A 22,378-nucleotide genomic window follows, 5' to 3' on the forward strand; every position below is an offset into this window, starting at 1 on the left:
GTTCTCCTCGCAGCTCACACTGCCGCCCAGCTTTGTGTCATCCACAAACTTGGAGATGTTACATTTAACTTTTTCACCCAGTGTTGTAAATCTGTGGAATCCTGTGCCACGGAAGGCAGTGGATGCCAATTCACTGGATGTTTTCAAGAGAGAGTTAGATTTAGCTCTTCGGGCTAAAGGAATCAATGGATATGGGGAAATGCAGGGACGCGGTGCTGATTTTGGATGATTAGCCACGATCGTACTGAATGGCAGAGCTGGCTCGAACATCTGAATGGCCTACTCCAGCACCTATTTTCTATGTTGAACCATATTGTAACATTAAATTAATCAAAACATTCAAGGCATTTCCACTGTGAGCTCACTGCAGTCGCTTATAAAATAAACCTAAAACCGGAATATTCTGTAAGCACATCTGCACTTCCCAGAATAGCGGAATAGTAGAGTCATCGAGTCATAGATTGATACAGCGTGGAAACAGGCCTTTCGCCCCAACTTGCCCAAGCCGGCAAACATGTCCCAGCTACACTAGTCCCACCTGCCCGCGTTTGGTCCATATCCCTCTAAACCTGTCCTATCCATGCCACTGTCTAACTGTTGCTTAAATATTGGTTAGTCCCAGACTCAACGACCTCCTCTGGCAGCTTGCTCCATACACCCACCACCCTTTGTGTGAAAAGTTTACCCTCAGATTCCTATGATATTGTTCCCTTCACCTTCAACCAATGCCCTCTTGACCTCGATTCACCTACTCTCGGCAAGGGACTCTGTGCATCTACCCGATCTATTGATCTGCGGCACGGTGGCGCAGCGGTAGAGTTGCTGCCTTACAGCGAATGCAGCGCCGGAGACTCAGGTTCGATCCTGACTACGGGCGCAGTCTGTACGGAGTTTGTACGTTCTCCACGTGACCTGCGTGGCTTTTCTCCGAAATCTTCGGTTTCCTCCCACACTCCAAAGACGTACAGGTATGTAGGTTAATTGACTGGGTAAATGTAAAAATAAAAAAATGTCCCTAGTGTGTGTAGAATAGTGTTAATGTGCGGTGATCGCTGGGCGGCGCAGACTCGGTGGGCCGAATGTAAATCTAAATCTTATGATTTTATACATCTCCATAAGATCACCGCTCATCCTCCTGCACTCCAACGAATAAAGTTCCAGCCAACTCGACCTCTCCCTGTAGCTCAGACCCTCTAGTCCTGGCAACATCCTCGTAAATGTTCCCTGCACCCTTTCCAGCTTGACAACAGCGTTCCTATAACATGGTGCCCAGAACTGAACAAATTACTCTAAATGCTGCCTCACCAACGTCTTATACAACTGCAAAATGGCTTCCTAACTTCTGTAATCAATACACTGACTGATGAAGGACAATGTGCCACCAGGCTTTTTGACCACATATCTAGCTGCGACTCCACCTTCAAGGAACCATGCACCTGCACACCAAGATCCGTCTGACTGCAACACTCCCCAGAGCCCGATCATTCACTGTGTTGGTCCTGCCCATGTTAGACTTTCCAAAATGCAACACCTCACATTTCTGTGTATTGAATTCCATCTTCGCCGTCATCCCGCGCCGAAAACGCAGTGTTGTAATCGGCGGATCGAATCTGCCGGCAGAAGCCAGGGCTCTGGAGCTCCAGCCCGGACAGACCGTGTAGATCCATCCCCATAGAAGACTTCTGAGGCTGAATTTGCGGGCCTGTATCTCATCTCCGTTGCGCCGTAGACTGGATATTCCGGTTCCCATCGACTCGGCGCGGCAGTGCCCGTAGGACAGCGGTGTCCGGGGCTCCTCACAGCCGACCGCGATTTCAGGAGATTCCCGGCAGCGGTACATACACGCGGTTGGTCATCAGTTGACGATTCGCGGCCCGATCAGAGCGCCGCCGCCACTTCGTGTGTCCCCGAACCCCGCGCTGCTGCCGCCGAGCTCCCCGCCGACGTCCCCGTGCTGAAAACCCAATGTTGCAATCGGCGGGTCAAATATTCCGGGAATCTGACGGAATCGCGATAGCCGATATAAAGGCCTGCAAATTCGGCGTTGAAAGTCGGCTATGGGGATGGATCCACCCGGTCTGGCCAGGCCGGAGTTCCAGAGCCCTGGATGCTGGTGGCAGATTCGACCCGCCGACTGCAACATTGCGAGTTCGACACGAGTCGTGGGCGGGGAACTCTGTGGGCGCTGCACGGTGTTCGGAGACAACCGAAGAGCCGGCTGCGCCCCGACCGGGCGGCGAATCGTTAACTGGTGAGCGGCTGTGTGAGTGTACCGGTGCCGGGAACCTGCCGATATCGCGGCTGATTGAAGGCGGACGGCAACCCCGCTATCCGACGCGGAATGCCGCGACGAGTCGATGTGTACCGGAATGGCGAGCATAAGCCGCCACGGAGCCGAGATACAGGCCCGCAGATTCCGCCTCGGAAGTGGTCTCTGAGTACAGATCCACCCGCTGTGGCCGGGCTGGAGATCCAGAGCAGATTCGACCCGCGCGGGGCGTCGGCGGGGAGCTCGGCGGCTGCAGCGCGACTCGTCAACCGAATCTGCGGGTCTGTATCTCAGCTCCGCGACGGCGTAGGCTGGACGATCCGGTGGACGCGCCGGACAGAGGGGTCGCCGGCCTCCCCCGATTTACCGCGATTGCGGCAGATTACCCGGCAGCGGTACTCACGCGGCCGGTCACCAGTTGACTAGTCGCGACCCGACCGGCCCCGACGACTCTTCGGGGTCTCCGGACCCCGCGCTGTTCCCACCGGAGCTCCCCGCCGACGAAGCCCTCGCCCAAAACGCAACGTGGCAATCGGCGGGTGGAATCTGCCGCCTGCGGACGTGTCTCTGGAGCTCCGGAACCCGCACTCCCGGCGAGTCCGTCCCCATGGCCGACTCCACATGCGGACTTTGCGGGTCCGTATCTCGGATCCGCGGCGCTCTGGGAAGGCCGTTCCGGTTCGGGTCGCGTTGTCCCGCGTCGGACGGCGGGGTCGCCGTGAACTCCCGGCTTACCGCGACATCGGCAGATTCCCGCCAGTGTTACACTCACGCAGCCGGTCACCAGGTGACGAGTCGCGGCCCGTTCGGGGCGCTGCCGTCTCTTCATGTGCCTCTGGAAACATGTGCTCCACCCGCCGATCTCCCCGCCGACGCCCCGGGCTGAAAACGCAATGTTGCATTCGTCGGGTCGGATCTGCCGTTTTGCGGCCGGGGCTCTGGAACGCGGGCCGGGACACACCAGACGGATCCGTTTCCATAGACGACTTGCGATGCTGAATCTTCGGGCCGGTATCTCGGCTCCGCGGCGGCCTAGGCTGAATGACACCGGACCGATCTACTCGTTGCGACAGCCCATGTCGGACAGCGCGGTCCCGGGCTCCCCCAGTTCACCGCGATTTCGGCAGAGTCCACGGAAAGGTGCAGTTACCGGACATGTCGCCGGTTGACGGGTCGCGGCCGCTCGAGGCGGTGCCGACTCTCCAGGTGTCTCCGATCACCGCGCTGCAGCCACCGAGCTCCCCGCCGGCGCCCGGGGCAGATAACGCACGGTTACAATCGGCGGGTGGAATCTGCCGCCTGCGGTCGCGCTCGGCAACTCTGGCCCGACCACACCTGACGGATCCGACCCAAGGCAACTTCCGATGTGGGATTTGCGGGTCCGTATCTCGGCTCCGCGGCAGCCAAGGCTACCGGTCCAGTATCCTACGACGCGTCGCGGCGACCTACGTCGGACAGCGGGATCGCCGTGCGCTCCCTGCCCTTTGCAGACCGGGTGGTTTATCCCCATTGCCGACTTCGGAGGCCGAATGTGCGAGGCTGGATCTCCGCTCCGCGGCGGCGTAGCATCGGCGTTCCGGTACCCATCGACTGTCGCGACAGTCCACGTTGGAGAGCGGGGTCGCCGGGCTGCCCCGATTTACCGTGACTTCGTCAGATTTCCCGGCAGAGGTTCAGTCGTGTGAGGGTTAAACAGGGAATCTCAGCTAGAATGTAAAATGGAATTACCAGTTAAATTAGTAGCGCTGCGTTCCATAGCCCCTGAAAACAACATTCAACCACAGTTTTCCGGACAGTGGGAGACACTGTCTGCACCTGTTCGTGTCAGGGGACTCGCGTTGCCTGGGAACGTCGCCTTTCTCAGGCCATTCTATGGGAAAGTGTAGCGTTGGTGAACCAAACGCAGCAGCAATAGTGGGGTCGACCTCCCGCGCCGCTGCCGCTAGTAGCGCAGAAACGTTGCAGACAAGGGGGGCTTATGGTGGGGTCGGGGAGGGGCAGTGGCGCGGTCCGCTCTGATGAGAAATGCCATAAAGGATGGAGTTGGCGGCCTTTCGGGGAGAGAGACCCAGCCTTGGGCCGTGTGGCGGACGGTGCCGGGTGAAGGAGAACAGAACCATTCTGCGGGGTTTATGGGAGTGTGGGGTGCGGATGGGGGAGTGGGGGTTTAGGGGGAGTGCGGGGGATGGGGTGGGGGTGGTGCAAAAGGAGTGTGTGGTGCGGGGGGGGTAAGGGTTGTGCGGGAGTGTGGGTTCTGGGGGTGTGCAGGGTGCGGTGGCGCACGGACGCGTGGTGGGTGGTGATAAGCCAGTGGGAACGTGCAGAGGTCGGTGCGGGGCCGTGCGGGGTCGGGGAGGTGCGGGGTGAGGGGAGTGCGGCCTCTGTGGGACTGATGGGTCGGGGGAGTTGGACCGCGCCGGGTATCTCGGATATTTACCCAGTGAGTCGCTGCCATTCGGGGGATGCTTCTGAAGGTGCCCTACATTTGCCAACAGGAACGGACAGAGGGCACCGGACCCCCGCACCCCCCTCACCCCATTCCTCCGTGAATGGCCAGGACGTGAATCCCTCGAATTCTCTGCCAGAGGTCACGGTGGAGGCGTCAGGTCACAGAGTCAAGGCGGAGATTAACGGTACGTTAGACTGAAGCGATCGCGGAGTAGGAGCAGAGCGGATAGAGGCTGAGGCCAAGGTTGGATCAGTCACATTATTACTGAACGGATGGCAGCTCGTTGTGATGTTAATAGAGTCCATGGATTAACAGCCGCCTGAGTTTTATTCCGGGGGAGATGTAGACTGGAGCGGGTGGGGCGACGGGAGGGGCCTGTGTGGGAGGAGTTGTCCAGGTGCTGATGTTAATGGGCTAGCGGGGGGCAGTGGGGGCGGGGAGTGCGTGGTGGGCGGTGGGGGAGTGGGGAGGGAGTAGTGGGGGCGGGGAGTGCGCGGTGGGCGGTGGGGGAGTAGGGAGGGGATGGTGGGGGCGGGGAGTGCGCGGTGGGTGGTGGGGGAGTGGGGAGGGGGTACTGGGGAGGGGAGTGCGCGGTGGGCGGTGGGGGAGTGGGGAGGGGGTTGTGGGGGAGGAGTAGTCGCGGCGAGGGGAAGGACGAGGAGGAAGTGAGTGCTTGATGGTCCCGGTACTCAATGAGCCGCGGACGCGCCCTCACCACCCGGGCGCCCTGACAGCGCTGCCCGGCTGCGATGGCGATTGTTCGGCGCCGTGGACGGGACTGCCCGGCAAAGGACAGGCGGGTGAAGAGGGCCCGGTCGTGCTTGGCCACGCGTCTGGGGAGCTGTGTGCGGGAAACACGGAGACAGTGTCCCACACACCGGATCCCACTCTTTGCCTTCTGCCATTCGGCCAATCTTCTATCCATTCCAGTAACGTCCCAGTCACAGCGTCGGCTCCCATGTTGTTGAGAAGCTTTGCCCGCGAAGCAAAGGGCAGTGAATGAGACGGCAGTTGCTGGAATGGCGAACACAAACAGAAGACAGGAAAACACCAGCGGGTCAGGCTACATTTGACACCAGTTCTGATGAGGGAATTATCCAAACCGTTGATTTACACATTACACCTCCCCAGGTGCTGCCCGACCCGCTGAGTTCTTCCAGCGCTCCGTGTTTAGCTGCTGTATCTTGCTGCATATCTGGTGCAGTACCAGCCGCGCCCACCCGGTGGCAGCATCCTCCGGCATCGCGCCCTCCTCAGCATCAGCCCTGTCAAGGCCGAGAGATTTCCCACCGCTCTCTCCGCTTTGTCCCAACATCCCCGTTACATTCTTCACCGCCCTGTCTACTGTGGTCTAGCATTCATAGTCCGTTAGGCCACAGGTCCTGTATCCCTCTGTTCCTCAACACCCCCAGGGCCCCTACCTTCATTTGACCTCACTTTGCACTCTTTAGTATTAAATTCCATTTCAATTCATGTGCCCAAGTTACTCGCCAATAGATACATTTCTCCACCCTGAGACTATCCGCAATTGAGCCGTTTATCGCGTCTTCTGCCACTTTACTAATATCACCTTCTGGTCATCGAGATTGTTCATGTACATAAGAAGCGCCGTGGGCCGCAATTAACTAACTACATGTAGGTGTGGATTAAGGACCATATAATACTAGTGAGACTTCCTTCCTCCAGACCCAAGGTAGCACAGTGGCGCAGCGGGAAGAGACGCTGCCTCACAGAGCCCGCGATTCGGGTTCAATCCTGACCTCGGGTACTGTCTGTGTGGAGTTTGCACGTTCTCTCTGTGATCGATTGAATGAATGAATGAATGAATGAATGAATGAATGAATGAATGACTGAATGAATGAATGAATGAATGAATGAATAAATAAATGAATGAATGAATGAATGAATGAATGAATGAGTGAATGAATGAATGAATGAATGAACGAATGAACGAACGAACGAATGAACGAACGACCGAATGAACGAATGAATGAATGAATGAATGAATGAATGAATGAATGAATGAATGAATGAATGAATGAATGAATGAATGAATGAATGAATGAATGAATGAATGAACGAATGAATGAACGAACGAAGGAACGAACGATTGAAAGAATAAATGAATACTTTATTGTCACATGTGACAAGTCAGAGTGATAGTCTTTGTTTTGCATACCCAAGGTCTGCAAAGAGTCGCCTCACAAAGGGCGCAGACAAAGTTATAAAGTATCCCACGCCGGGTCTTCCTTTGCTTTCCCTCCGCACACGGCCGTTCCCCCACGCCGGGTCCTTTGTTCCCCCCCCCCCCCCCCCCGCCGGGTCCTCCTTTGTTCTGACCGCATGTGTTTCTCCGGGTGGACGAACTTCATGCCTTAACCCAAAGATGTGTAGGTTTGCAGGTTAATCTCCCCTCTAAAAGTTGCTCCTCGTTTGCAGGGAATGGACGAGGAAGTTGTAACATTGAACGAGTGCGAGCGGGTGATCGATGGTCGTTGTGGTCTCAGTGGGTGGAAGAGCCTGTTTCCATGCTGTATCTCTCTTTGCAAACAAACCCCAGGTCCTCTCGTAATGAAGGTCAATATTTCACACGCCCCGAGTGCCCACTGTACCCGCCTGTGGGTTTCATGTGACTTGTGCACAAGGACATCCAGGTCTCTCTGAATATCAACTCTACAATCTCTCGCCGTTTAACAAGATGCGCGGTTTCTCTGTTTCTAGACACACAGCAGGCCTTTTGGGTCCACCGCGTTCATGTGACCGTTCAGCGCCTCTCTACACCAGCGCAATTATCAGCAATTAAAGTGCACATTTGGGTCCATTTAGAATGAGGGGGGAGTCTTTGCCTCCAACAAAACGCGTTCCGGATCACAACACCCAAAGTCGATCTGAGCACTTTTACACCCCTTATGCCTCACCATTAAACTGGTGCCCTCTGGTATTGGACATCTCCGTTATGGGGTGAGGTGTCTCACCAACTATCAACCCCCATGTTATTCTGTGCTTCATCAGTTCTCCCTCCCCCCCCCCCCCCCCCCCCTCCGTTCCCCAACTCCCGGGAAACCAAACCCGGCCTCTGCCAATGATCCTCACAACAGAGATGTTCGTCCCGGGCAACACGCTGGCGACTCTCCTCGGCAGACACAACGGCCTGCAGATTCTGGCATCTTGAGCGAAACGCGAAGCGCTGGAGGTACTGGCGGTTCAGGCAGCATCTTGGGGATGGAATGGACAGGCGACGACTCGGATCGGACCCTTCTCCACACTGATCAGTCTGCCTGTTCACTCCCTCCCCAGATGCCGACTGGCGCGTTGTTCGTCCAGCAATTTGAATATTCTCTGCAATTGTGCAGAAGAAATGCAGGAAGTTCCTGCACATCTGTTCTGTCCCGTGGATCAGTGTGGACAACTGGGCGCTGTTGTGTTCCAGTCACCCCCTGAAATCGCCCATTACAAGTTGGGCCGAGGGGCCTGTTTCCGCACTGTGTGACTCGATGCCTCTCTAACAAGACACATAACTTAACCCTGATGTAATTAGACAGGGAAACGACAGACGGACCGGCGTTGTGGGGGTTGGGAGCGTGGGTCAGCTGGTAACTTGGGCAAAGCAGGGGCGGGGTGAGTGAGTCCCGGTCAGTGCGAACTGATGCGCTCTGAGGGAAGCAGTAAGGGGCGGCCACACGCGGTGAATGGAGGGGTAGAATCATAGAAAATAGGTGCAAGAGGAGGCCATTTGGCCCTTCGAACCAGCACCGCCATTCATGGTGATCATCTACAATCAATAACTTGTGCCTGCCTTCTCCCCATATCCCTTGATACCATTAGCCCCCAGAGCTCTATCTAACACTCCTTTAAGATCATCCACTGCCCTCTGTGGCAGAGAATTTCACAAATTCACAACTTTCTGGATGAAAAGTTTCTTCTCACCTCAGTTTTAAATAGGCTCGTCTTTATTCTTAGTCTGCGTCCCCTGGTTCTGGACCCCCCAACATTGGGAACATTTTCCTGCATCTCGCTTGTCCAGGCCTTTTATGGTTTTATACTTCTCTATAAGATCCCCTCTCATCCTTCTAAACTCCAGTGAATACAAGCCCATTCTTTCCAATCTTTCCTAATATGACAGTCCCACCATCCCAGGGATTAACCTCGTGAACCTACGCTGCACTGCCTCAATAGCAAGGACGTCCTTCCTCAAATTAGTACACCAAAACTGCACACAATACTCTAGATGTGGGCTCTCCAGGGCCCTATACAATTCCAGAAGGACCTCTTTGCTACTGTAGTCAAATCCTCTCGTTATGAAGGCCAACATGCCATGAGCTTTCTTCATTGCCTGCTGTATCTGCACGCTTACTTTCAGTGACTGGTGTACAAGGTCACCCAGGTCTCGTTGCAGTTCCCCTTTACCTAATCTGACGCAATTGAGATAATAATCTGCCTCCTTATTTTTGCCGCCAAAGTGGATAACCTCACATTGATCCACATTATACTGCATTTGCCACGCATCTCCCCACTCACTCAACCTGTCCAGGTCACCCTGCAACCTCCTAACATGCTCTTCGCAGTTCACACTGCCACCCAGCTTTGTGTTATCCGCAAACTTGCTAGTGTTGCATCTAATTCCATCATCCAAATCATTAATATATGTTGTAGATTGTCCCGGGGGGTATTGGGGAACGGGGAGATATCGGGGTACTCCAGGAAGCTGCAGCGCAGATCGACAAGACGGTCCTGTCCATGACCCTGACACACACGGTGAATGCAGGGGTCCCGGGGAGTATTGGGGAGCGGGGAGATCTCGGGGCACTCCATGAAGCTGCAGCGTAGATCGACAAGACGGCCCTGTCCCTGACCCTGACACACACGGTGCTCATTCGCCCTCATCGGCCGCGGCGAGGGAACCAGGAGCCGGGAGACCGCTGGGAATGTGAGCGAATCACAGAGAGTGCTGGAGGAACTCCGCGGGTCAGGCAGCGTCTGTGGAGGGAATGGACCGGCGAGGTTCCGGGTGGGTTCAGTCTGAGGAAGGGAGGGGTGGGTAAAGCTGAGAGAACCTGCCCCAGGGTCAGAGGCGGGCAACTGATCAGGGGAGCAGAGAAGCGGCGGCGCCGTTAAACCAGTCCGCCGTTGCCGAGTTCGCAGAAGACGTCACCGGCACTTAGTGTAGATTAATGTAGTTTATTGTTATCACCTGTACCGAGGTACAGTGAAAAGATCTGTTGTGCCGCGATGTCCAGTGAGCGGAAACACTGTCCATGATTACAATCAAGCCGTCCACAGTGTACAGATACAGGAGACATGTATCATGTTAAATGCAGGATAAAGTGCGATTAAAGATGGTCCGAGGGTCTCCGATGAGGAAGATGGGAGGTTATGACGGCTAATTGGTGATAGGATGGTTCAGTTGCCTGATAACAGCTGGGATGAAACTGTGCCTGAATGTGGAGGGGCGCGTTTTCACACTTCTGTCCCTCTTGTCCGATGGGAGAGGGGAGAAGTGGGATTGGCCGGGCTGGTCCAGGACAAGTTGCTGGTGATGTTTACTGCTCAGTACTTGAAGTTTACAAACTCCGGCGCCGTCAATGTACACCGGGGTGTGTGGACCGCATCGCTTCCTGAAATCGATCACTGTCTCCCAGACACGTTACAATCTCCCGCTCCGTTCTCCAGCGCCCCGGGTTCAGTTTAGAGATACAGCGCGGAAACAGGCCCTTCGGCCCACCGAGTCCGCACCGACCAGCGACCCCCGCACATTAACACTATCCTACACACACTAGGGACAGTTTACAATTTTACCAAGCCAATTAACCTGCACATATGTACGTCTTTGGAGAGTGGGAGGAAACCGGCGATCCCGGAGAAAACCCACGCAGGTCACGGGGGAACCAACAAGCTCCGTACAGACAGCAGCCGTAGTCAGGATCGAGCCCGGGTCACCGGCGCTGCGAGGCAGCAACTCTACCGCTGCTCCACCGTCCGCGCTCTCCCCGGTCACGGATGTCCCGGCACCTTCGCCAGTCCCTCCCACGGCGTGTCCCACTGGGCCCGCCCCCAATGCCCGTGGACACGGTGGGACGGAGTGACTGCTTGCGCGCTGTATCTCTAAACTAAACGAAGAACGAAACTATACTACACACACTCGGGACAATTGACAATTTTACCAAGCCAATTAACCCACCCTCCCAATGCCCGTGACCCCCACCCTCTCAATGCCCGTGACCCCCCACCCTCTCAATGCCCGTCACCCGACCCTCTCAATGCCCGTGACCCCCCACCCTCCCAATGCCCGTGACCCCCCACCCTCTCAATGCCCGTCACCCCGACCCTCTCAATGCGCGTGACCCCCACCCTCTCAATGCCCGTGACCCCCACCCCCTCAATGCCCGTGACCCCCACCCTCTCAATGCCCGTGAACCCCACCCTCTCAATGCCCGTGACCCCCACCCTCTCAATGCCCGTGACTCCCACCCAAAGCCCTTGAAGCCCCCCACCCCCCAAGGCCAGTGACCCCCACCCTCCCAATCGTCGTGACCCCCCCCCCCCCCATCACCACCACAAGCAGCCACGGACCGGCAGCTGGAGAACACACTGGAATTTATTGAACATTTATGTCGCGACAGTGAAGCAGAAAACGCCCCCCCCAGCAAGGAATCACATTCCCTGATCACCCCCCCAGCAAAGAATCACATTCCCTGATCACCCCCCCCCCCCACAGTCCACGGGTGGATGTATCACCTCAACGCCAGGAACCCCTCCCTCCCACACCGCCCCCCGACCGGCTCCAGGCCTCGGGTCAACCAGCGCTGCAACGCTCCAGCTGTGATTGCCACCAGATGTTGATCGGGACTGTTCCCCACTGAACCCCGTCATTGCAGGAACATTATGGGAAGCAGCAGCCCCCCCCCTCCCCCCAGTGCAGTCAGTAAATGAGCAGCGACCCAGAGAGACAAGCGCAAAGTCCAAATCACCAAACCAGCTGTGGATGCGCTCGTTGCTCACCCATCACCCCACGATTACAGTCCCCGCCCCCCCCCCCAAAGCAGAAACCCCGCAAACTTGTCCCGCTCTCCACCGACGCTCCTGGACCGGCGGCGGGACACGGCGGCCCTGGGGGAGAGAGAGAGTTGGTCACAGAGCGACGCCAGCCCACCCGTGTAGCAGTAATACCGGCCCCCGCCCCCCCACCGGGAATAAACACCCACTCCCCCAGCACCACAGGACAGCCCAGCACAACAACAGGCCCTTCGGCCCACACTGTCTGTGCCGACCGTGCCGCCAAGGCCAACTATCTGCCCACCCGTCACCCCCCCCCGAATACGCTCCCCAAATCTCCACGCGTCCATCCAAAAGCCTTTTTAATGCCCCTGTCCTGTCTGTGTCGCCCCCACCCCCTCAATTATCAGCAATAAACCAACCCCCACCCCGGGAATGCCTGCCCCACCGGAAACACCCCCCCCCCCTCAATTATCAGCAATAAACCCACCCCCACCCCGGGAATAACTGCCCAGCCCCCGCAAACACCCACCCCCGTCAATTATCAACAATAAACCCACCCCCGCCCACACACACCGAAACAACCCCCCCCCCCCGCACACAAACCGCATCCCCTCCCCCCACGGGATGTATCTCCACCCTCGCAACATGGAATTACATTCACCACCCCCCCCCCCCGCCGGGAATAACCCCCCCTCCCCCCACCGGTGATAATCCCCCCAACGGGAATTAAACTCACTGCCCCCCCCGTCCATCAGAATAATCCCCGCACAGTGGAATTAACCCCCCGCCCGCCCCGGGTGTGGGTTGTGTGGGGCGGGTTGTGTGGGGTGTGGGTTGTGTGGGTTGTGTGGGGTGTGGGGTGTGGGGTGTGGGGTGCGGGTTGTGTGGGTCGCCGGCCCGGTTCCTACCTCAGGCTGGAGCAGAGGAGGTTGATGAGTTTTCCCCGCGCTCCGAGGCTGCGGAGGGAAGGAGCGCCTTTACACGTCTACTGGCAACGGCGTGGCTGCAGCGAGGCGCGGACGGCCGGACACGCGCACACGGCCACATGCGCGCACACGCGAGCACGGGCTCAGAGGCACGGGGACGCGCACAGACACGCGCACGGGGGGCAGTGGCGGGGACGCGCACAGACGGCCACAGCGCAGAAACGTGCACAGATACGCAAGGGTCACATGGGCGCGCGCATTGAGACACGGGCGCGCGCAGGGACACCCGGGCGCGCGCAGGGATACTCGGGCGCGCGCAGGAACATGGGCGCGCGCATGGAGAGACGGACGCGCGCAGAGACAGACGGACGCGCGCAGGGACAGGCGGGCGCGCGCAGGGACAGACGGGCGCGCGCAGACAGACAGACACAGTAAGGATGTGTAACACTGTGGACAGGGGCGGAGCTGGGGTCTGAGGGAACTTACTCTGGGTGGTGGGACCGTAGCCGCTCTTCCCCGCTGTAAAACACACACACAGTTAGTGACGCGGCCCCGCATCAGCCTGGTCTAAACACACACATTCAGCAGCTGCCCCGTCAGCTCCGGACACACTCACACAGCGGACACGGGCAGCGCTGTGACCGGCAAGCAAGAGTGCGACAGGCCGCAGGTCAGGGCTGGGCCCGGCCCCGACACCGGGACACCGGCTCCCCGCCAACACCGGGTGGGGGTGGAGGAGGAAGCGGGGAACAGCGAGAGAGAGGGGACGGCAGGGGACGGGGAGGAGGGGACGTGCAGGAGGTAGGGCGAGGAGGAGAGAGGGAAGGTGTGGGAGGAAGGGAAGGGGGAGGGAGGAGACGGGCGAGGGAGGGGGTGAGTGCGATGGGGCTGGAGGGAGACCTGGGGAAAGTTATGAGAAGGAGAGGCGGGGAAGTGGATGAGGGAGGGAGAAGGGCAGGGAGGTTGGAGTGGGGACGGGGAGTGGGAGGGGGAGATGGAGTGGGAGGGGAAGTTGGAGATGAGGGAGGGGAGATAGAAACATAGAAACATAGAAAATAGGTGCAGGAGTAGGCCATTCGGCCCTTCGAGCCTGCACTGCCATTCAATATGATCATGGCTGATCATCCAGCTCAGTAACCTGTACCTGCCTTCTCTCCATACCCCCTGATCCCTTTAGCAAAAAGGGCCACATCTAACTCCCTCTTAAATATAGCCAATGAAGTGGCCTCAACTTCCTTCTGTGGCAGAGAATTCCACAGACTCACCACTCTCTGTGTGAAGAAATGTTTTCTCATCTCGGTCCTAAAAGACTTCCCCCTTATCCTTAAGCTGTGACCCCTGGTTCTGGACTCCCCCAACATCGGGAACAATCTTCCTGCATCTAGCCTCTCCAACCCCTTAAGAATTTTATATGTTTCTATAAGATCCCCCCTCAGTCTTCTAAATTCCAGCGAGTACAAGCCCAGTCTATCCAGTCTTTCCTCATATGAAAGTCCCGCCATCCCAGGGATCAATCTGGTGAACCTTCTCTGTACTCCCTCTAAGGCAAGAACGTCTTTCCTCAGGTTAGGAGACCAAAACTGCACACAATACTCCAGGTGCGGTCTCACCAAGGCCCTGTACAACTGCAGCAGAACGGAGCGGAAGGAGGGGGGAGATTGAGGGGGGAGGGGAGGGTAAGTAGGGAGAGGCGGGGAGATGGGGTTGGAGGAGTGGGGGGGCAGAGTGAGATTTACTCGGTGTTGTTTGCCGGGTCGGGGCCACGAGGGTGGAGGTGCCCGGAGGGTGATGCAGACACGGGACGGTGCGGGAGGTCACGTTGCCCCGGGGCAGAGCTGCGCTTTGAGGGAGGAGGATTGGAGGAATAATCCCCCCTCCCCCGGGGGCTGCGATGTGTCCGCTCTGCCCGAGGGGTGGGGGAGCAGAGACTCTCAGTCCGATGGATGTGCGGCCGGGGCTGCCAGGCAGAGAACCAGCGGCCCAGAGCTGGCACATGGGAGCATTGTCCATGACGGGCAGACACGGGCACAGTGGGCCGAAGGGACTGATACTCTTTTGCCTGCCCCCCCCCCCCCCCCCACACACCCATCCCCTTCTCCCACCACTCCCCTTCTCCGCACCACCCACCCATACACACAAACCCAGCACACCCCACCTCCACCATATCACCCTCCCCCCCACACACACCGCACACCCGCCCCCACCCCACACCAGCCCCCACCCACACTGACTCTTGAATCGGGGGAACGGAACAACGTGGCAGAAGGGCCGGACAGAGCGGGAGGAGACGGGAGACGGAGGGAACAAACGCGACGTCGCAGGAGAGGCGGGGGTCGGAGGGGATGGTGGAAAAGACGTCCGCTCCACTGTCTCGGGGGGGAAGGGAGGGGGTGCTGTGGGGGCAGCCCCGTCTCTCCCCACTCCTACCTTGTCTCTTCATCCAGTACAGGACTCCCCTCACGGCCGCGCCCACCGCCAGCACCGCCACGACAACGAGCGCGATGATCATCGCGGTGGTGCCCCACTCACGGACTGTCCGGACTGTCCGAGATTCTGAAACAGAGGCGGATGAGGGACACAGACCGTGGTCCCGGCCCCCCCTCACCACCTCCCCCAACCCTCCCCCTTCCCCTCCATCACCCCCCCTCACCCTTCCATCACCACCCCTCACCCCCTGCCCCACCCCCTCTCACACTCCCCCCTCCCCATCTCATCCCCCTTCCCGTCTCACTCACCCCCGTGCCGCTCCCCTGCTCACCCCACCTGTTCTCTGCGCTACCCTCACCCACCTCACCTGCCCCTCCCCACAATCCTGTCCCCCTCCCACCCCCCTCACAAATCCCCCCCCCCCCACTCCCATCCCCTCTCCCCCCCCCTCCCCCCCACTGACCCAGGAAGACCTCGAGGGGCTCAGACAGCCCCGGGTGCTCCACACGGCAGGAGAGCGGGCCCCGGTCCCCGGGCTCCACGTCGGCCAGCGGCGCAGCTGGTAGGTGCCGTCGTGGTTGGGCAGCGTCCCGTGGGAGTGGGCCTCATCCAGGACCAGCCCGGCCCGCACCAGGTTCACCTCGATGGAGCGCGGGTAGAAGCCCGTGGTGAAGCACGACAGGCGGCGGCCATCGGCCGTCAGAGAGATGCTCACCTCGGGCTGGACTGTGGGGAGACAACAGAGAGCGGAGACAGTGAGGGGGAGACAGTGAGGGGGAGACAGTGAGGGGGAGACAGTGAGGGGGGAGACAACAGAGAGCGGAGACAGTGAGGGGGAGACAGTGAGGGGGAGACAGTGAGGGGGAGACAGTGAGGGGGGGGACAGTGAGGGGGAGACAGTGAGGGGGAGACAGTGAGGGGGAGACAGTGAGGGGGAGACAGTGAGGGGAGACAGTGAGGGGGAGACAGTGTGGGGGAGACAGTGAAGGGAGACAGTGAGGGGAGACGGTGAGGGGGAGACGGTGAGGGGGAGACAGTGAGGGGGAGACAGTGAGGGGGAGACAGTGAGGGGGAGACAGTGAGGGGAGGACCAGTGAGGGGGAGACAGAGAGGGGGAGACAGTGAGGGGAGACAGTGAGGGGGAGACAGTGAGGGGGAGACAGTGAGGGGGAGACAGTGAGGGGGAGACAGTGAGGGGGAGACAGTGAGGGGGAGACAGTGAGGGGGAGACAGTGAGGGGGAGACAGTGAGGGGGAGACAGTGAGGGGGAGACAGTGAAGGGAGACAGTGAGGGGGAGACGGTGAGGGGGAGACGGTGAGGGGGAGACAACATAGAGCAGAGACAACAGAGAGCGGAGACAGTGAGGGGGGAGAGACAGTGAGGGGGAGACAGTGAGGGGGAGACAGTGAGGGGGAGACAGTGAGGGGGAGACAGTGAGGGGGAGACAGTGAGGGGGAGACAGTGAGGGGGAGACGGTGAGGGGGAGACAGTGAGGGGGAGACAGTGAGGGGGAGACAGTGAGGGGGGAGACAGTGAGGGGGAGACAGTGAGGGGAGACAGTGAGGGGAGACAGTGAGGGGGAGACAGTGAGGGGAGACAGTGAGGGGGAGACAGTGAGGGGGAGACAGTGAGGGGGAGACAACAGAGAGCGGAGACAGTGAGGGGGAGACGGTGAGGGGGAGACAGTGAGGGGGAGACAGTGAGGGGGAGACAGTGAGGGGGAGACAGTGAGGGGGAGACAGTGAGGGGGAGACAACATAGAGCGGAGACAACAGAGAGCGGAGACAGTGAGGGGGAGACAGTGAGGGGGAGACAGTGAGGGGGAGACAGTGAGGGGGAGACAGTGAGGGGGAGACAGTGAGGGGGAGACAGTGAAGGGAGACAGTGAAGGGAGACGGTGAGGGGGAGACGGTGAGGGGAGACAGTGAGGGGGAGACAGTGAGGGGGAGACAGTGAGGGGGGGACAGTGAGGGGAGACAGTGAGGGGGAGACAGTGAGGGGGAGACAGTGAGGGGGAGACAGTGAGGGGGAGACAGTGAGGGGGAGACAGTGAAGGGAGACAGTGAGGGGGAGACGGTGAGGGGGAGACGGTGAGGGGGAGACGGTGAGGGGGAGACAGTGAGGGGGAGACAGTGAAGGGAGACAGTGAGGGGGAGACGGTGAGGGGGAGATGGTGAGGGGGAGACAGTGAGGGGGAGACGGTGAGGGGGAGACGGTGAGGGGAGACAGTGAGGGGGAGACAGTGAGGGGGAGACAGTGAAGGGAGACAGTGAGGGGGAGACGGTGAGGGGGAGACAGTGAGGGGGACAGTGAGGGGGAGACAGTGAGGGGGAGACAGTGAGGGGGAGACAGTGAGGGGGAGACAACAGAGAGCGGAGACAGTGAGGGGGAGACCAGTGAGGGGGAGACAGTGAGGGGGAGACAGTGAGGGGGAGACAGTGAGGGGGAGACAGTGAGGGGGAGACAGTGAGGGGGAGACAGTGAGGGGGAGACAGTGAGGGGGAGACAGTGAGGGGGGAGACAGTGAGGGGAGACAGTGAGGGGGAGACAGTGAGGGGGGAGACAGTGAGGGGAGACAGTGAGGGGGAGACAGTGAGGGGGAGACAGTGAGGGGGAGACAGTGAGGGGGAGACAACAGAGAGCGGAGACAACAGAGAGCGGAGACAGTGAGGGGGAGACAGTGAGGGGGAGACAGTGAGGGGGAGACAGTGAGGGGGGAGACAGTGAGGGGGAGACAGTGAGGGGGAGACAGTGAAGGGAGACAGTGAAGGGAGACGGTGAGGGGGAGACGGTGAGGGGGAGACAGTGAGGGGGAGACAGTGAGGGGGAGACAGTGAGGGGGGGACAGTGAGGGGAGACAGTGAGGGGAGACAGTGAGGGGGAGACAGTGAGGGGAGACAGTGAGAGGGGAGACAGTGAGAGGGAGACAGTGAGGGGGAGACAGTGAGGGGGAGACAGTGAGGGGGAGACAGTGAGGGGAGAGAGTGAGGGGGAGAGAGTGAGGGGGAGACAGTGAGGGGAGACAGTGAGGGGAGACAGAGAGGGGGAGACAGTGAGGGGAGACAGTGAGAGGAGACAGTGAGGGGGAGACAGTGAGGGGGAGACGGTGAGGGGGAGACAGTGAGGGGGAGAGACAGACAGACTGGGGGGGGCAGACAGATGGGGAGGACAGACAGAGGGGGCAGAGAGAGGGGGTGGGACAGAGAGAGGGAGTGGGACAGAGAGGGGGGGAGGACAGAGAGAGGCAGTGGGGCAGAGAGTGGGGGGAGGACAGAGAGAGGGGGGCAGAGGGAGAAGGTGCACGCGTGAGGCTGCTGAGGAAGCTGAGACCCCACGGTATCAGAGGGCAGACACTGTCATGGATGGCAGGTTGGCTGGATGACAGAAGGCAAAGAGTGGCAATAAAGGGGGGTTTGTGTTTGTCCGCCAGTGACCAGTGGGGTTCCACAGGGGCCGGTGCTGGGGCCGCTGCTCCACGTTGTATATTCATCATTTGGACGAGGGGATTGAAGGATTTGTCGCAAAGGTTCCAGATGTTACGGAAATAGGTGGAGGGGCAGGTAGTGTAGAGAAAGCAGGGACTGTGCAGAAGGACGTGGACAGGTTGGGAGAGCGGGCAGAGAAGTGGCAGATGGAATATAGTGCAGCAAAGTGTGGAGTCGTGCTTTTTGGTCGCGGGAATAAAGGTGAAGATTGTTTTCTAAATAGGGAGAGAATCCTGAAATGGAAGGTGCAAAGGGACTTGGGAGCTGGTGCAGGATTCCCACAACGTTAATCTGCAAGTGGAATCAGTGGAGAAGAAAGCAAACTTAATGCCAGCGTTTATTACGAGAGGGCTTGTGTACAAAAGCAGGGATGTGGTGCTGAGGGTCTATAAGCCGCTGGTCACTGGGATGTGGTGCTGAGGGTCTATAAGCCGCTGGTCACTGGGATGTGGTGCTGAGGGTCTATAAACCGCTGGTCACAGGGATGTGGTGCTGAGGGTCTATAAGCCGCTGGTCACAGGGATGTGGTGCTGAGGGTCTATAAGCCGCTGGTCACAGGGATGTGGTGCTGAGGGTCTATAAGCCGCTGGTCACAGGGATGTGGTGCTGGGGGTCTATAAGCCGCTGGTCACAGGGATGTGGTGCTGAGGGTCAATAAGCCGCTGGTCACAGGGATGTGGCGCTGAGGGTCTATAAGCCGCTGGTCACAGGGATGTGGCGCTGAGGGTCTATAAGTCGCTGGTAACAGGGATGTGGTGCTGGGGGTCTATAAGCCGCTGGTCACAGGGATGTGGTGCTGGGGGTCTATAAGCCGCTGGTCAGGCCCCATGTGGAATATTGTGAACAATTCTGTGCAGCGTATCTGAGGAAGGATGTGCTGGCTCTGGAGAGGGTCCAGAGGAGGTTCACGAGAACGATCCCAGGAATGAGTGGGTTAACCTATGATGAGCGTTTGCCAACACTGGGCCTGGACTCACTGGGGTTTGGAAGAATGAGGGGGACCTCATTGAAACGTACAGAATAGTGAGCGGCCTGGATAGAGTGGATGTGGAGAGGATGTTTCCACCGGTGGGAGAGTCTAGGACTAGAGGGCACAGCCTCAGGATTAAAGGGCGTTCATTTAGGAAGGAGAGGAGCAGAGATGTCTTGAGCCAGAGGGTGGTGAATCTGTGGATTCATTGTCACAGCGGCTGTGGAGGCCACAAGTCAGTGGAGATCATTAAGGCAGAGATTGATCGATTGTTGATTAGTGGAGGTGTTAGAGGTTACGGGGAGAAGGCAGGAGAATGGGGTTAGGAGGGGGAGATAGATCAGCCATGATTGGATGGAGGAGTAGACTTGATGGGCCGAATGGCCACATCTACTGTTCCTTATATGAGCGAGGAGGAGAGAGAGGGGAGGAGAGAGGGGGGGAGGAGAGAGGGGGAGGGAGGGGGGAGAGAGAGATGGGGAGAGGGAGAATGGGAGGGGGGGAGAAAAAAGGGTGGAAAGTGTGTGGCGTGGAGATGGAAGGGGGGTAGATGGGGAGAAGAGAGAGGGGACAGAGAGAGAGAGGAGAGAGAGAGAGAGAGAGAGAGGGGAGAGAAGGGAAAGATAGTGGGGGAGGGCGTAGGGGTTGGAGGTGGGGGGAGAGAGAGAGGGGGGAGAAGAGTGAGGGGGGAGAAAAGGGGGAGAGGAGGGTGTAGAGGAGGGGGAGAGAGAGGGGGAGACAGAGGAGAGAGTGAGAAAGGGGGGAGAGAGGGAGAGGGGGTATAAATGAAGGGGAGAGAGGGGGGGAGAGGGGGGAGAGAGAGGGGGGAGAGAGGGGGAGAGAGAGGGGGGAGAGAGAGGGGGGACAGAGAGGGGGGAGAGAGAGGGGGAGAGAGAGGGGGGGAGAGAGAGGGGGAGAGAGAGAGAGAGGGGAGAGAGAGAGAGAGAGAGGGGGGGGAGAGAGGGGGGGAGAGAGAGGGGAGAGAGAGGGGAGAGAGAGGGGGAGAGAGAGGGGGGGTGGGGGGGAGAGAGAGGGGGAGAGAGGGGGAGAGAGAGAGGGGAGAGAGAGAGAGGGGGAGAGAGAGAGGGGGGGGAGAGAGAAGGGGAGAGAGGGGGAGAGAGAGAGGGAGAGAGAGAGGGAGAGAGAGAGAGAGAGAGAGAGAGAGGTGGGAGGGAGAGAGGTGGGAGAGAGAGAGAGGGGGAGAGAGAGGGGGGGAGAGAGAGAGGGGGAGAGAGAGAGAGGGGAGAGAGAAAGGACAGAGAGAGAGAGAGGGGGGGAAAGATAGTGGGGGAGGGCGTAGGGGTTGGAGTGGGGGGAGAGAGAGAGGGGGGAGAAGAGGGAGAGAGGAGGGTGTAGAGAGAGGTGGGAGAGAGAGAGGGAGAGAGGGGGAGAGAGAGGGGGAGAGAGAGGGGGAGAGTGAGGGGGGAGAGAGAGAGGGAGAGAGGGCGGAAGAGAGAGGGGAGACAGAGGGGAGAGTGAGAAAGGGGGGAGAGAGAGAGAGGGGGATTGAGAGAGGGGGGAGAGAGAGAGGTGGAGAGAGAGGGGGGAGAGAGAGAGAGGGGAGAGAGAGAGGGGGGGGGAGAGAGAGAGAGGGAGAGAGAGGGGGAGAGAGAGGGGAGAGAGAGAGAGAAAGGGGGAGAGTGACAGGGAGAGAGAGAGAGAGAGAGGGGAGAGAGAGAGGGGGGAGAGAGAGAGGGGGAGTGAGAGGGGGAGAGAGAGGGGGAGAGAGAGAGGGGGAGAGAGAGGGGGAGAGAGAGAGGTGGAGAGAGAGGGGGAGAGCGAGAGGGGGGAGAGGGAGGGGGAGAGAGAGAGAGGGGGGAGAGAGAGAGGGGGGAGAGAGAGAGGGGGGAGAGAGGGGGGCAGAGGGGGGGAGAGGGGGAGAGAGAGAGGGGGGTGAGAGAGGGGGAGAGATGGAGGGGGGAGAGAGGGGGGAGGGAGAGAGGTAGAGAGGGGCAGAGGAAAAAGGGCGAGAGAGAGAGGGAGAGAGAGAGGGTGGGAGAGAGAGGGGGAGAGTGGGGGGGGAGAGAGAGGGGGGAGAAAGGGGGGGAGAGAGAGGGGGAGAGTGGGGGGGAGAGAGGGGGGATAGAGAGAGGGGGAGAGATAGAGGGGGGAGAGAGAGAGGGGGAGAGAGAGAGAGGGGGAGAGAGAGGGGGAGAGAGAGAGGGGGAGAGAGAGAGGGGGAGAGAGAGGGGAGGAGAGAGAGGGGGAGAGAGAGGGGGAGAGAGAGAAAGAGGGGGAGGGAGAGAGGTAGAGAGGGGCAGAGGAAAAGGGCGAGAGAGAGAGAGAGAGGGCGAGAGAGAGGGGGAGAGAGAGAGACGGGGAGAGAGAGAGGAGGAGAGAGTGGGGAGAGAGAGGGGGGATAGAGAGAGGGGGGAGAGAGAGAGAGGGGGAGAGATGGAGGGGGGGCAGATAGAGGGGGTGAGAGGGAGGGGAGAGAGAGAGGGGGGTGAGAGAGAGGGTGGGGAGAGAGAGAGGGTGGGAGAGAGAGAGGGGGAGAGAGAGAGGGGGTGAGAGAGAGAGGGGAGAGAGAGGGGGGTGAGAGAGAGGGGAGAGAGAGGGGGGAGAGAGAGGGGGAGAGAGGGGGAGAGAGAGGTAGAGAGGGGCCAGAGGGAAAGGGCAAGAGAGAGAGGGGGAGAGAGGGGGAGAGAGAGAGGGGGAGAGAGAGGGGGAGAGAGAGAGGGGGAGAGAGAGGGGGAGAGAGAGGGGGGAGGGAGATGGGGAGAGAGAGGGGAGGAGAGAGAGAGGGGGAGAGAGAGAGGGGGAGAGAGAGGGGGAGAGAGAGAGGGGGAGAGGGAGGGGTAGAGGGGGGGTAGAGAGGGGGGGAGAGAGAGGGGGCAAAAGAGAGGGGGAGAGAG

At 59.3% G+C, this 22,378-nt stretch overlaps 1 pseudogene across 1 annotated transcript in view; it reads right to left on the reverse strand.

Annotated features, from left to right (window-relative positions):
• Positions 1-22,378, reverse strand: part of LOC144603231 (class I histocompatibility antigen, F10 alpha chain-like) — a 1,654,937-nt pseudogene that overhangs the window by 1,211,396 nt on the left and 421,163 nt on the right. The window contains exon 4 of the transcript XR_013548566.1: positions 15,531-15,793. The product of XR_013548566.1 is annotated as a class I histocompatibility antigen, F10 alpha chain-like (transcript). The remainder of the gene's footprint in view (positions 1-15,530; positions 15,794-22,378) is intronic.

The sequence above is a fragment of the Rhinoraja longicauda genome, chromosome 19, assembly GCF_053455715.1.
Source record: "Rhinoraja longicauda isolate Sanriku21f chromosome 19, sRhiLon1.1, whole genome shotgun sequence".
Classification (NCBI taxonomy): Eukaryota; Metazoa; Chordata; class Chondrichthyes; order Rajiformes; family Arhynchobatidae; genus Rhinoraja; species Rhinoraja longicauda.